The sequence below is a fragment of the Lolium perenne genome, chromosome 5, assembly GCF_019359855.2.
Source record: "Lolium perenne isolate Kyuss_39 chromosome 5, Kyuss_2.0, whole genome shotgun sequence".
NCBI lineage: Eukaryota > Viridiplantae > Streptophyta > Magnoliopsida > Poales > Poaceae > Lolium > Lolium perenne.
This window is the reverse complement of record NC_067248.2, coordinates 108,399,750-108,413,086: the sequence shown is the minus strand read 5'-3', so window position 1 is coordinate 108,413,086 and position 13,337 is coordinate 108,399,750.

Genomic DNA, 13,337 nt, shown 5'->3' with positions numbered 1-13,337 from the left:
CACTGTCCCAGATTCAATGGAGGCATGAACCCACTATCGAGCATAATTACTCCCTCTTGGAGTTACAAGTATCAACTTGGCCAGAGCCTCTACTAGCAACGGAGAGCATGCAAGAACATAAATAACACATATATGATAGATTGATAATCAATTTAACATAATATTCTATATTCATCGGATCCCGCCAAACACAACATGTAGCATTACAAATAGATGATCTTGATCATGTTAGGCAGCTCACAAGATCTAAACAATGATAGCACAAGCGGAGAAGACAACCATCTAGCTACTGCTATGGACCCATAGTCCAAGGATGAACTACTCACGCATCAATCCGGAGGCGGGCATGATGATGTAGAGCCCCTCCGGTGATGATTCCCCTCTCCGGCAGGGTGCCGGAGGCGATCTCCTGAATCCCCCGAGATGGGATTGGCGGCGGCGGCCTCTCAGTAATGTTTTCCGTATCGTGGCTCTCGGTACAGGAGGTTTCGCGATGAAGGCTATTTGTAGGCGGAAGGGTAGGTCAGGGGCGTCACGAGGGGCCCACACAACAGGGCCGCGCGGCCAGGGCTTGGGCCACGCCGCCCTGGTGTGTCGCCACCTCGTGGCCCCACTTCGTCTCCCTTTCGGTCTTCTGGAAACTTCGTGTAAAAATAGGCCCCTGGGCGTTGATTTCGTCCAATTCCGAGAATATTCCTTACTAGGATTTCTGAAACCAAAAACAGCAGAAAAACAGCAACTAGCACTTCGGCATCTTGTTAATAGGTTAGTGCCGGAAAATGTATAACAATGTTGTAAAGTATGTATAAAACATTCAAGTATTGTAATAAAAGTAGCATGGAACATAAGAAATTATAGATACGTTTGAGACGTATCAGAGAGCATCATGCACCATTTACTGCGATGTGACTAAAAGTGAAGTGCTAGCTGAGCCTGTAGCCTGTTGGAAAGCAACGTGCAAACGAACTTTACCAATCAATGTAAAAAAGTGACCTGCAATCCTGCATGCAGAGGCAGTGTCTCGCTTGCATGAAAGCGACATGCATGTGATATATAGCCTTTAGAGCATCTCCAGTCGCGTCCCCCAAAGCGTCCCCCAAAGGGATTTGCGGGACGCCAGCCAAAAAAACGACCCAGTCGCGTGCCTCAAAGGCCGCTTCGGTCCGGACGTGCTCCAAATGTTGTCCGGCGTCCCTAGCCCATCCCCTGTGTATAGAGTCTCTACCGGGGACGCTGGACACAACTTTTACACTTACTTTTTGTTTGGAGGTCGCGTTTGGGGGACGTGGCTAGAAAAGGGACCTTTTCCAAACGGAAATTTTGTCCGGACGTCCCCCAAACGACTAATCCGGCGCTTTGTCCAGACATCGTTTGGGGGACGCGACTGGAGATGCTCTTAGATATACATCGGACGGCTGGCATACGACCGATCTGCTGCCCGCGATCAGTCGGCCGACGGCTAGCGCGGGCCATTAGAAATCTAATCCCCCGCGGACGCTCAGCGTGACCCATCCAGTAATCTTTTATCTCTAAATAGCAATCCCCCATTACCTGATTTTCCTTGCCTCCGGTGCAGCCACGTCACCACTTTTCGCTCAACCCTTCGCAAGTCGTGCAATGCATCTCTCCTCGCTCGCTCTTCGGTTCCCGCAGTTTTCCAACGTGGGCTGGAGAAGCGCCGTCTTCTTACGTGGGCTGAGAGTCTCCTTCACGGGCTCGCCGAGCCATATCTCATTGAGTCGCTCGCCGTTTGTCCTTAAACCAAAAACGCTCGACATTCATCCTGGAGAAAAACGCTTGCCATTCATTCGTCTTCCCTGTTGGCGGCTCTGTTAACTCCGGCTCGTCACAAAGGCTCATGAACCGCCCGATCCATCCCAACATTTATGAAGAAACATTGCACTCTGCCCACATTGCGATACAACCCCACCACTACCTCTCCTTCAGTAGTACTAAATCGAAACTGCTGGCGTTTCCTCTGGTCATGCTGCTTCAGTATATGTATCTTCTCCCCTTCTTTCCCTCCCCGAAGTTCAATGGCTAATGGAGTAGATTATAAACAGGAACGCCAATCAGAAATTCTCATCTTCACGTCGTCGTTACCTCTGCGGGTTAGAGTTATTCTGCCATGATTCTTCTTAGTGAGTTCCTCTATTCGCTTATACTTTTCTTTGTTTCATGAAATGGTGTTCAATTTCTCCATTTTCAATTATCAATGTTGCCCTTTAATTGAAGCCAAACTGTGTGTAGAGTTGTGTACCACTGAGTGACATGGGTATGTAATATTCGACAATCCAGCAAGAAAAAGATCCGGTGAAAAGTTGTTGCGCTTATAAACTTGATCTGTCAAAGGCTTATGATCGGGTTGATTGGGGTTTCCTGAGGCAAGCGATGCAAAAGTTAGGCTTCTCTCACCGGTGGGTGCAGTGGATAATGTCATGTGTCACCACGGTGAGGTATTCTGTTAAATTCAATGGAGCTTTCTTGGATTCGTTTGCACCGTCGCGTGGGCTACGGCAAGGTGACCCCCTCTCTCCGTTCTTATTCCTGTTTGTGGCGGACGGACTCTCGGCCCTTTTACGACAAAGTGTGGAACAACATGCTATTACACCAGTAAGAGTGTGCCCGGGAGCGCCCGGGGTGTCACACCTTCTTTTTGCGGATGATACACTGTTGTTTTTCAAAGCTGATACGCAAGAAGCCGATGCCATTGGTGCGGTGCTGGATACTTATGCGCGAGCTACAGGTCAACTGATCAATCTAAGTAAATGTTCAATTTTATTTGGTAGTTCATTCTCGGAGCTAGTTCAAGAATCTATAAAAAGTACACTGCAGCTTCAACGGTCTGAGTTTGAAGAGAAGTACTTGGGCCTCCCGACACCACAGGACGCATGAACAAAGGAAAGATGCAGAACTTGCAAGTACGGCTAACCAAGAGGTTTATGGAATGGGGAGATTCTTTTCCCTCGCAGGCAGCGAAGGAGACTTTGATCAAAGCTGTTGCCCAATCCATCCCGACATATATTATGAGCGTTTTTAAACTCCCTTTAGCTCTCTGTGACGACTTAAACCGCATGGTCAGGAATTATTGGTGGGGATCAGAAAAAGGAAAGTGGAAAACCAATTGGAAATCTTGGGATATTCTCACACATCCAAAGCGGTGCGGTGGTTTGGGATTCCGAGATTTGAGAATGTTTAATCAGGCTCTCTTAGCGCGCCAGGCGTGGCGGCTCCTCACCAAGCCAGATAGCCTTTGTGCTATGGTTCTGAAAGCTCGTTATTACCCTCATGGACGTCTTGAGGACACGGTTTTTGCAGGTAATGCGTCATCGACTTGGGAAGCTATCACGCATGGACTCGAGCTTTTGAAGAAAGGCCTCCTTTGGAGAATTGGCGATGGAAAACAAGTGCGGATATGGCGTGATCCCTGGCTGCCGAGACCTCCATCATATAGGCCTATCTCCAACCAAGGTGATTGTCGTCTCCGTCGTGTGGAGGCCCTAATTGATGCAGATGGAACCTGGAACCAGCCTCTAATCCGCAAGCACTTCTTCGCTCCTGATGTGGAGGAAATTCTGAAGATCAACCTGTCTCCCCGACACATGGAGAATGTCCTTGCATGGGGTCCTGATCGGCAGGGTCTTTTCTCAGTGCAAAGCGCGTATAAGCTGGCGTGGGAACTCACTCATCGCACTAATTTGTGCGCCGCGAGCAGGGCACCGGACGGTCGACGTACCGTCTGGGACACGGTAATGGGGGTGCCCTGCTCCCCCGAAGGTACGCGTTTTTGCATGGTGTGTTGCTACAAATGGTCTAGCTACTTGGGAGAATAAAATGAAACGTAAGATTGTCACATCTAACATCTGTGTTGTTTGTGGTTTGGAATGCGAGGATACTTTCCATGTTCTATGTCGCTGTCCCATGGCGCGGGATCTCTGGCGGGCAATGGAGGAGGTGTGGCCACTACCGGCACTTGAGAGCATCAAGAACTCGGGCCCAGAGTGGGTCCTACAAGTCCTGGTTCAGGTGCCGGAGACGATGCGCATGATGATGTTGATGATCTGGTGGCGGGCATGGCATGTTCGTAACGAAGTGGTGCACCACAAGCCTGCGCCTCCAATTGAAGCGTCGCGGCGTTTCCTTTGCAGCTATGTTGATTCTCTGCTGGTCATCAAGCAAAATCCGATGGCAGACCCAGTGAAGGGGAAGGCTACCATCTGCTATGATGTGCAAGCGAAGCATGGGCGACATGTTGACCGGACATCATCATCGAAAACCAACTCGGTACTCTGGGTTAGGCCCCCGCCAGGATGGTCTAAACTGAATACTGACGCATCGTGGACAGGGGAAGAAAGCACATGAGGTGCTGGAATGATCCTTCGAGATCTGGCGGGTAACATAACAGGCTCATCTTGCTGGTCTTTGCCCCCTTGTGGTAGTCCGTTGGAGGCGGAACTAAAGGCGTGCATTCATGGTTTCACACTGGCCATGCAATGGACGGATGAGCCAATCATAGTGGAGACCGACTGCCTTGAAGCAATCCAGTTGATCAACGAACCTGGGCCAAGCCGTTCCATCCTGGCAGCGTTGGTTTATGAAGTGAAGTCGCTGTGTGCGCTGAGATCGTGTGTGATTAAGCATATTAGTAGAAACTGTAATAATGTGAGCCACTGTCTGGCTCGTTTTGGACGGGTAAACTCTTGCAGCAGAAGCTGGCCTCGTTCTGGTCCAGAGGAAGCTCGCTTAGTTTGTAACCAGGATGGCATTCCTTTGCCTTGATTAATGAGGTTTTTCCCCCGCAAAAAAAAAGATAAATTTTCTATATGCACTGTGTTGACCAGGTGTTTGCTACAATGTCTAAAAGCACCTGCTCCATTTCCGTTCTCCATTGTTGTTGAATATTCCATCAGAAGGCAAAATATTTGCATGTTGACAGACATCTTTTCAACATTATTGGCCAGCATGGTACATTTTCAGGTGAAATTTATTTATCTCAATGTTTTTTGGCTCCTACTTTTTCATGTTGTCAGACATCTATTTTTCAACTTATCTCCTGCAGAATATAAGAAACTATATATGGTGCTTAATCATTAGCCACTATTCCCCTAACTCTCGGTGTACACTAGAGGTATAACCATTTGAAGTGTCACTCATTTTCATTTGAGCAGTTGCATGTTGTATACAAGCTCTCTCATGTCTGCGATAGCCATAGTGATATTTGAGGTAGTCCTTAGAGCAGGTCTAACAGGCCCCTTATAACCCGCCCACCCCGTAAAATTCCGGCGACATACGGGGTAGGCGCGGTTTGGGCCGTCTAGCAGGCCCCGTATTCGGGCCGCCCCGTTTCGGCGGAATACGGGGCCCAGGAAATCGGCCCCTCCGCCCACTATTTATACTGGGCGCAGGTGCGAGTGAGGGGTTAACCCCTCACTCGCTACCCTAGCTCCGCCGTGCGCCGCCGTCGCCTCCACCCTGCTCCGGCGAGCAATTCCTTCCTCCCCCGCGCCGCATTCGACCCCAGCTCCGGCATGGACGCCCGCCGCCGCAGTAGCGCCTCTCCAGCGAGCGGATCGAAGCGATCCCGCTCGCCGGACAACGTGGAGGACGCGTGGCGCTTGAAATGCAAGCGCTCCGCCGCGGGTAGCCGCCGTGCGGCCTGCAAGTACGGCGGCGCGTACTACATGCCGGAGTCGCTCCGGGACTTCGCCGCCGGTGGGCGGTGGTACCGACAGGATCCGCCGCTCAAGCCGATGAGCGGCGCCGACTTCGACGCGTGGCGCGCTGAGTGGGAGCGTGATCGCGCGACGAAGGCGACATGGGCGGCGCGCATCGGCAGCACCAGCGGCGGAGGAGGCGGAGGCGAGGAGGAAGCGGAGGCCGGCGAGGAGAACGCGGCATTATTACGGGCGTTGGCCGAGTCCGAGGTGGAGGCCGCCGAGAAGGCGCGGGCGGAGGCAGACGAAGAGGCGGCGGCCATCGCCGCCGTGGCTGAATTCCAGGCGAAGGAGGCTGCCGCCAGGGCGGAGGAGGAGGCTGCCGCCAGCGGGCCTTTCGTGCCATACATCATCCTCGAGTAGCTAGGATCGCTATGTATATGTATGATCCAGTGTATGATCAATGAAGATGAACTATGGTTTCATTTTCCCGGGGTTTTAATTTTTAAAAATACAGGGCGAAATACGGGGTCTGCTAGACGGAATGGTTCAGCAAGACGCACTTTTGGGATACGGGACGAAAAACTCGCGTTATACGGGGCAGAGAAATAAGGGGCCTGTTAGACATGCTCTTAGATTAGAGAAGAAGCGGAAGATGGTAGATTTCATATCTAACTATGCGTGTGTGGCAAGAGTAATCAGATTGAACTGTTCATTTCAGAAATTTCGCAACAGATTTCTGCTTGGTGTCACCACATAATGACACGCTCTGTATGGCCTTCTTATCTGAACTTCAGAATCATGTGTGCTCTATCATATCTGTTTCTATGACTACAGAATTAGCAGCGCTGCATCTGTCAGTGATAGTAGCTGTGCCACGATGCACCACTTTTGGCTGCTACCTTTTCTCCCTCAAGCACGACATCAACGGCGTGCCTGCCTGATTCTGCAGCAAGTATCTCCCTTAGATGTCATTTTGATCTGCTTTGGTTTTCATTTTGTTCCATGCGCACGGTACATCCACACATGGCGCTTGGACAGGTCATCAACCTAACTTGAATTACTGTCATTTTGTATTATGATGAATTTAGTAACTGATGTCCTAGGCTCTACAATTGTATCCCAAAAAAATGCTGATTCAAGCCTGATAGATTTTTGACAAAATTTATGTTACCTGCCAAATATGAGAGGCTTGAGAAGGTAAGAATGTTTATGCTTTATTTCGTATTTTGAATATTTGTCACCTTGCTCTATCCAATTATATTGCTGCAATAGCTGGCCATATGTAAGTCTCTCTATCTCCACTAGATCATGCAATATTTTAAACAGATTTATGACAGTAATTTTGTAATATGATGAATTTACAAAATATAAGGAGCATGATATAGTTTACTGACATTACCTAAAATATTTTGTGATTTTTTAATATGATGAATTTACTGTCATTTTGTATTATGATGAATTACATGGCTCTTTTTTCTTACTGACATTACCTAAAATATAGAAACTATTAATTATTGAAGTGCATGATATAGTTTGAAGAAAATATAAGGAGCAGCGATAAACCAAAATAAGGACACACAAGTAGTAACGGGAGGAAGTTTTGTTTTCAGGTTTGATCTCCTTTTCGCAAATACTTGGCTGGTAGCATATTTTGTTCATATAGCATCTGTCTAATATTTCTTGCAGCCTTTGAACTGTATTGGAGATAGGGAAAACAAACTTGATAGACTGGAGAGTTATATTGGACGCTTGATACACAACATCCATCACATGTATGTGTCATTCAAGTTTGCAACCAGCTGACTGTACTTCAGACTTTGCATGCACCTTCAGATTGAGGTTTGCATGGCTATAAGTCAAGTTGTTACTTCTTTGTGTGATTTGTTGCAACCTTTGAACGGAAATGGAGGAGGGGAAATGATGTAAAAACGTTCTTGAATCTGGAACAACGTCTAGTGACTGCCGAAAACTACTTATGCATATACTTACATATGAACAAATGCAATATAGTTATTTTATTGTCAGTGGGCATAGTCTCTTTAGGTGACTTAGCTTTTATTCTCAATGTTCAAAACAACTTCAACAGCCTCACTTTACTTTGTTTGCCACCAAACAAGTAAGGCCGTTGCATTCCCTGCATTCTGAGCGATTGGACGGCGCGCGCATCGTCGTGTTGGACAGGGTCGGTGCGTGGGCCACCGTTTGGGCCTGGCCCGCTGCTGCATGTCTGACGCGTGTTTAGAGTTTGGTGCGTGGTGCGTATTCTGGGGGGTTTGACCGAGCTTTTCTTCCTCCCCTGAACCTCGCATCTAGAAGCGGTCGTGACCTCGTGGAAGATGGGATCGATGACGATGATGCAGACGAATAAGTGGCGAGAACAGAGCAGCAGCCGGCATCCAGCTCAAGGGCGTCGGAGCGGATGGTCCTGTGTGGTAGGCGAGCTCCAGGGCGTCGGGCTCCCGGCGGCACGACCTGTCCGACTCCCCACCTTCACATCCACCGGATCCTGCCAGGAAAGGCGGAAGGACGGGTCCGGCACGCCGCCGCACGCGGGATCCATCCAGCAGCTCGCTGCCTCTACAAATCCAGATATATAGGCGCGCGGGCATACGGGGCTTGCTGCAATGGAAGCGGACAAGTAAGAGTTTGATTCTTTTTCTTTGCTTTGATTTTCTTTCTCACTGCAAATCGCTGGATGCGGATGATTTCCGTTCTTGATTTTTTTGACCAGCCTCAACTTTTGTTCAAATTGTTTGTGCAAGATTTTAGAATTTTCACACTGCAGATCGCTGGGTATATATGATAAAAAAAATCTTGCAGGTGGCCATATGGATGAAGTTTCCATCAACTGAGAATCGATTAATGTACGTACTGCTTTAACTGAACTAACATATAAATTCGGAGGAGTTAGGTCACGCTTGCAGTGGTTTCTTTGATTTGTGCTAGCTTTGTTCATCGGATTCAGTAGAGTATTACTTTTGTTAATTTGTTTTGCAATCTTGATGTTGATGTTGCATATTAAGATATATTTTCCGCTCTTTTTTGGACTATTGTAAAAACGCAATGGTTCTCTAGATGGACTACAAACTAGATATGTCTTACCTTACTGATCAGTAATCATAGTACTAAATATCACTGCTATAAGAGATGTTGCGGCTACATCTTTAACTTCTGTTGGTAAGTTGAAAATTTTGCCATCTTTACCAGCAAGGGCGCCATGCATTTTTGTCTACTCTCGCTGTGCTGGTTCCGATGCGCTGGTGCAGGACCTTAATGGTACCCGCTTGTCCGCTTGACCTAAAGGTTCCTCTCGTGAGGTAAGAGCTCCGTGTCAGCGGCATGCAATTACATGGACCAATGGGCCGGTCTTACTCGCTCTTCTTGGTTATTCGCTTTTTTTTTATACGGTTTGGTATTCATCATCTTGATTGTTTCGGAAGCCTGGTGTTCTAATCGTTTCGTTTTTTCACTGAGAAAGTCAAAAAAATATTTATAAGTTGTTGTTGCTAAAATTAGTTACCCACTAATTAATTGTCTTTCTCAAAATTTCTTTGCAATTGTTATAAACTAATTGGTTCCAGGACAAAAAGATGGCTGTATTTCGTTTAGATGCAGCCAATATTTTTCAAGCAATGATCCCTGTACAACAGACCACATGAATTACAAAAGCATATTGCATTAAAAATATTACATGAATTACAAAGGCATATCCTAGGGGACTGAGCCAACATGTTCGTTAGAACATAATACTTATACAATACATGCTTGCTAAGCCGTGTCCATATGTTCATCTATAGATACATCTGGTTTCTCTCTGCTGACAGTGTTGAAGCACTTGATGCTGATAAGCTGATACAGGTAAGCAAAAATGGAACAATTATTTTTCTGGCTATTACTCTAATAGTGTAAGCGTGTTGACAACCCTGCATTCTGAGACCATCCCCGGGACAAGCAATTTTTATTGTTTGATCTTTACCCTGAGCACTCTGAACCATTCAGTTTTACCTGTTGGGTAATGCTTTGGATCTGAAGAACACTGCAGTCCTCTGAAGTCATCTGTTGTAGGATGTAGTTTGACGAGCGAGTCAGAGGAGTAAGGAATTTGGGGCCTTTTTCACCAAGAACAGTTATGTCAGGTGAAGTTGCTACATCATGTGGGGTTAAAGAACAAGATAAGGATTTTAGTTCTGAAAATCCGTTGATGGTTCTGTGAGGCTGGATGACGGTGAAGATGCTAAGTAGAACTTGATGCGAGTGAACTTTAAGGATATCACAGTGTGAACTAAATTCAGTGAGATAATGAGCAACCTGATAAAGTCAGTGTGAGCACTAAGTTTAATAGCCAAGCATTGTCGAAGGAAGGAAGTAGTGTTTCCGGGCCATGTGACTAATGAAAACGCCTGTAGCAGTATATGCAGCATTACTAGCAAGCAAACCTCATTAAGATTTGAGGTGGCAGGCAGTTCAGGTGATCCTAATAGAAGTTCTCTAGGACCAGGCCATATCACTTTACTGAAGAGGCTTGGTTGGGGCCATATTGGTTGTGTTTATTTACCATACCTTAGTTGCACAGATTGCTATGAAGATTATGGACATGACATCTCTTGCTAGCAGGAAACAAATTTCTCGGAGTACAAGCTAAAAGTGAGATATATTGCAGTAATTGGAATTTTTTCCTTCTAGCTTTGTATGTAGTCTCACTTTGACATGGATATGTTATCATGCAGTCATGCTGGATGATTGAGTTTTTCCCTGTAGGAAAACTTGCACACCCTAAGAAAAAAGCAACATAGGAAGTATTTCGCTGAAAAAGGTGCCAAATAAGTTCCGCGCTATTATTGTTTATAGTTCACTATTACCTATATATTATATGTTATTGTTCCGCCAATTAAGACGATACAACATCAATTTTGGTTTGGGAGTTCAGGATTCCTGGCTCCTTACTCTTCGTAGGTATAAATTTTAAGCATTTCCATTCGAAATGAAAATGTTTGATGTTATTTATTTTCTACAACTGCAGCTGGTAGTTATTAGAGGCTCATGTACAATGGTCCTATTTATTTGTTTAGCTTAGAAAAAATCGTTCATATAGTTCCATGTTTAGAAAAGACTCTTTAGTGATCATCTCCTTTTCATTTCTTGCATATGTTTTAGATAAAAACATCCTGAGTGATACCAAAATGATCTGGAGGATTTTTGTCTTAATTATTAAGATTTATCGTACCCATATTGGATATTATATTTCATATTGGAGACAACATTTTTTTGCTCCATGCTAGCATAGATATTTGGTATAGTATATTTTACCGCAGGTCGGCTTTGGATAGGATTGTTCTAACAAGATAGCTAGAGGAGAAGATCAAGGTGCTGGACTTGAGCTGCTAGATGCACTTTTGTCCATTGGGAAATGCAAAGAGGTGGGCTATTTGTTTTTAACATAAGACTCAACTATGGCTATGCCTAAGTAGTATGAGATCAGCAAAGACGTGGACCTGATCAAGGTGCTGGCTACTCCCCTGCGTGGGCCAAATTCAAAAAATTAAGTTTTCCTAGCTTTACTTTCAGTTGCTACTTGAGACAGTTGGCTTCCTGGTTTCATTTTATGGGGTGGGTTCAACCCCCTTCATCTAAAAAAACATAGTTCGTTTACTTGAGGTTTGGGCTCCAAACTTGGATGAAAGGTTCTGTCTATTTTTATGTGTGTGTTTACTAAAGATATATGTTGTTATTGGTAGTGAGGCCTTTGTCCTACCTATCCAGCATCTCGCGTAGTACAACTCTCCCATGATATAAGCGACAACTTATCTGGAGAACAAGCTAAAGAAGAGCTGTGCTAAAGAAAATCTCCCTTTCAGCTCTGCAATCTCGCTGTTGGGCTTGGTGTAATTGATAGGTCTTTTTCTTTCGACACAGTACAAGTGGTAGGATACCGATCATTGCATGTAGGGATGACTCTACTATTTACATGTCCTTCAAGGATGTGGACCAGGACTTGGTTGGGAAATCAGCTGATTTCTGTCGGAGTCTTATGGATTCATGTGTTAGAAGAAGGCCCATATGATTTTTAATGAAACAACGGACCCAACTTTCTCTTAAAGCAAAACCGACGATCAATTTACCAAAAAAGAAAACGTAATGCTACGAGAGCGGATTTTTTTTTTCTCTATGGACAAGGGGATGTTTGTGTTGGGTTCATATCTAGATTGAACGGTGTAAAATATTATGTTTATAACAATGTGTATTTTGTGCCAAACGCTCATGTAGGCGGCGAGGCGAAGCTCGCCTATTCATCTAGTATGTCTGTAATGTGATTGATATCTATTTACATACAAGTTATTTGCTCAAGTTCCCGCCGCAACCGCGCGGGGCATCTTCTAGTGAGAACTAACCTAACACCCCGTTTGGATGCACGATATTGGGGCACAGAATTGTGAATTGGAATTGGGCTTCCCGAATTCTCTTGTTTGGTTGTCTTTAGAATTGAAGACCAGAATTGGCAGCCCAATACCAGAACTACATCTGAAAGATCCCTTCAACAATACGGAGCCTCATCCCTCCGTATTGGGTGGAATTGGCTCTCCTCATCAACAGGAAATTTTTAGAGACCACCGGACCTTCGTATCTAGCCACCGCCACCGGATGTTCGCCGTCGACCGCTGCTGCCGGATGTTTGCCATCGACGCCGCCGCTAGAGATTCGCCGCCGACCGCTGCCGCCGCCGCTAGAGATTCGCCGCCGACCGCCGCCGCCGCCGCTAGAGATTCGCCGCCGACCGCCGCTGCCGGATGTTTGCCATCGACGCCGCCGCCGCTAGAGATTCGCCGCCGACCATAGCCGCTGAAGGTTCACCCCCGACCATAGCTACCTTCGTATCTGGCCACCGCCACCGGATGTTTGTTTGTCGTCGACCGCCGCCGCCGCTAGAGATTCGCCGCCGACCACAGCCGCCGGAGGTTCACCCCCGACCATAGCCGCCGTCAAGGTCGTTTTACCATGGGCTGCACCGACCAAATCCATGGCCGGCGGCTCAAAGATTGGAAAACTTCAAACAACTGCATGGACGTGCACACGAGCGTACCCAGGCCGTGCATTCCTCTCCACCTAGCGAAAACCTCTATTTACAATGAACGGTATCTACAGCAGTGATGTCATCCATGATGTCACCCATGTGCTAACTCAGTTCACTCACAAAATTATGAAACCAAACTGAAACTTAACTGAAACATAATTGAAACACGATATTTTTGTGAAACATATCGAAGTGACGTCAGCGGTGACGTCAGCAGTTTCACTTTTTTGTCAAAATGTTTCACAATATTTTCCATGTATCAATTTAGTTTCATAAAATTTTCACTCATGTTTCAATTATTTGTTTTATATTAGATAAATGTCAAAAGTCTCACCAATCTCAAAGCACTAGGTGAATGGTAGATATAGCTCCTGTAGGTGAAGTTGCCTTTAAAAACGCTGGGTTCACCTAGCGAAAACCTCTATGCTACCCATAAGGTGTGAATGAAGCTGTGGATCGGAGAACAATACCTAGGCCGTGCGTTCCTCTCTATGCTACCCATAAGGTGTGAATGAAGCTGTGGATCGGAGAACAACTGGTTGGGAGGCAGGTACAAGGATGGGGCTGCATGGTGGGCGTGGTGGATCGGAGAAGATGGGTCAATGACTCAA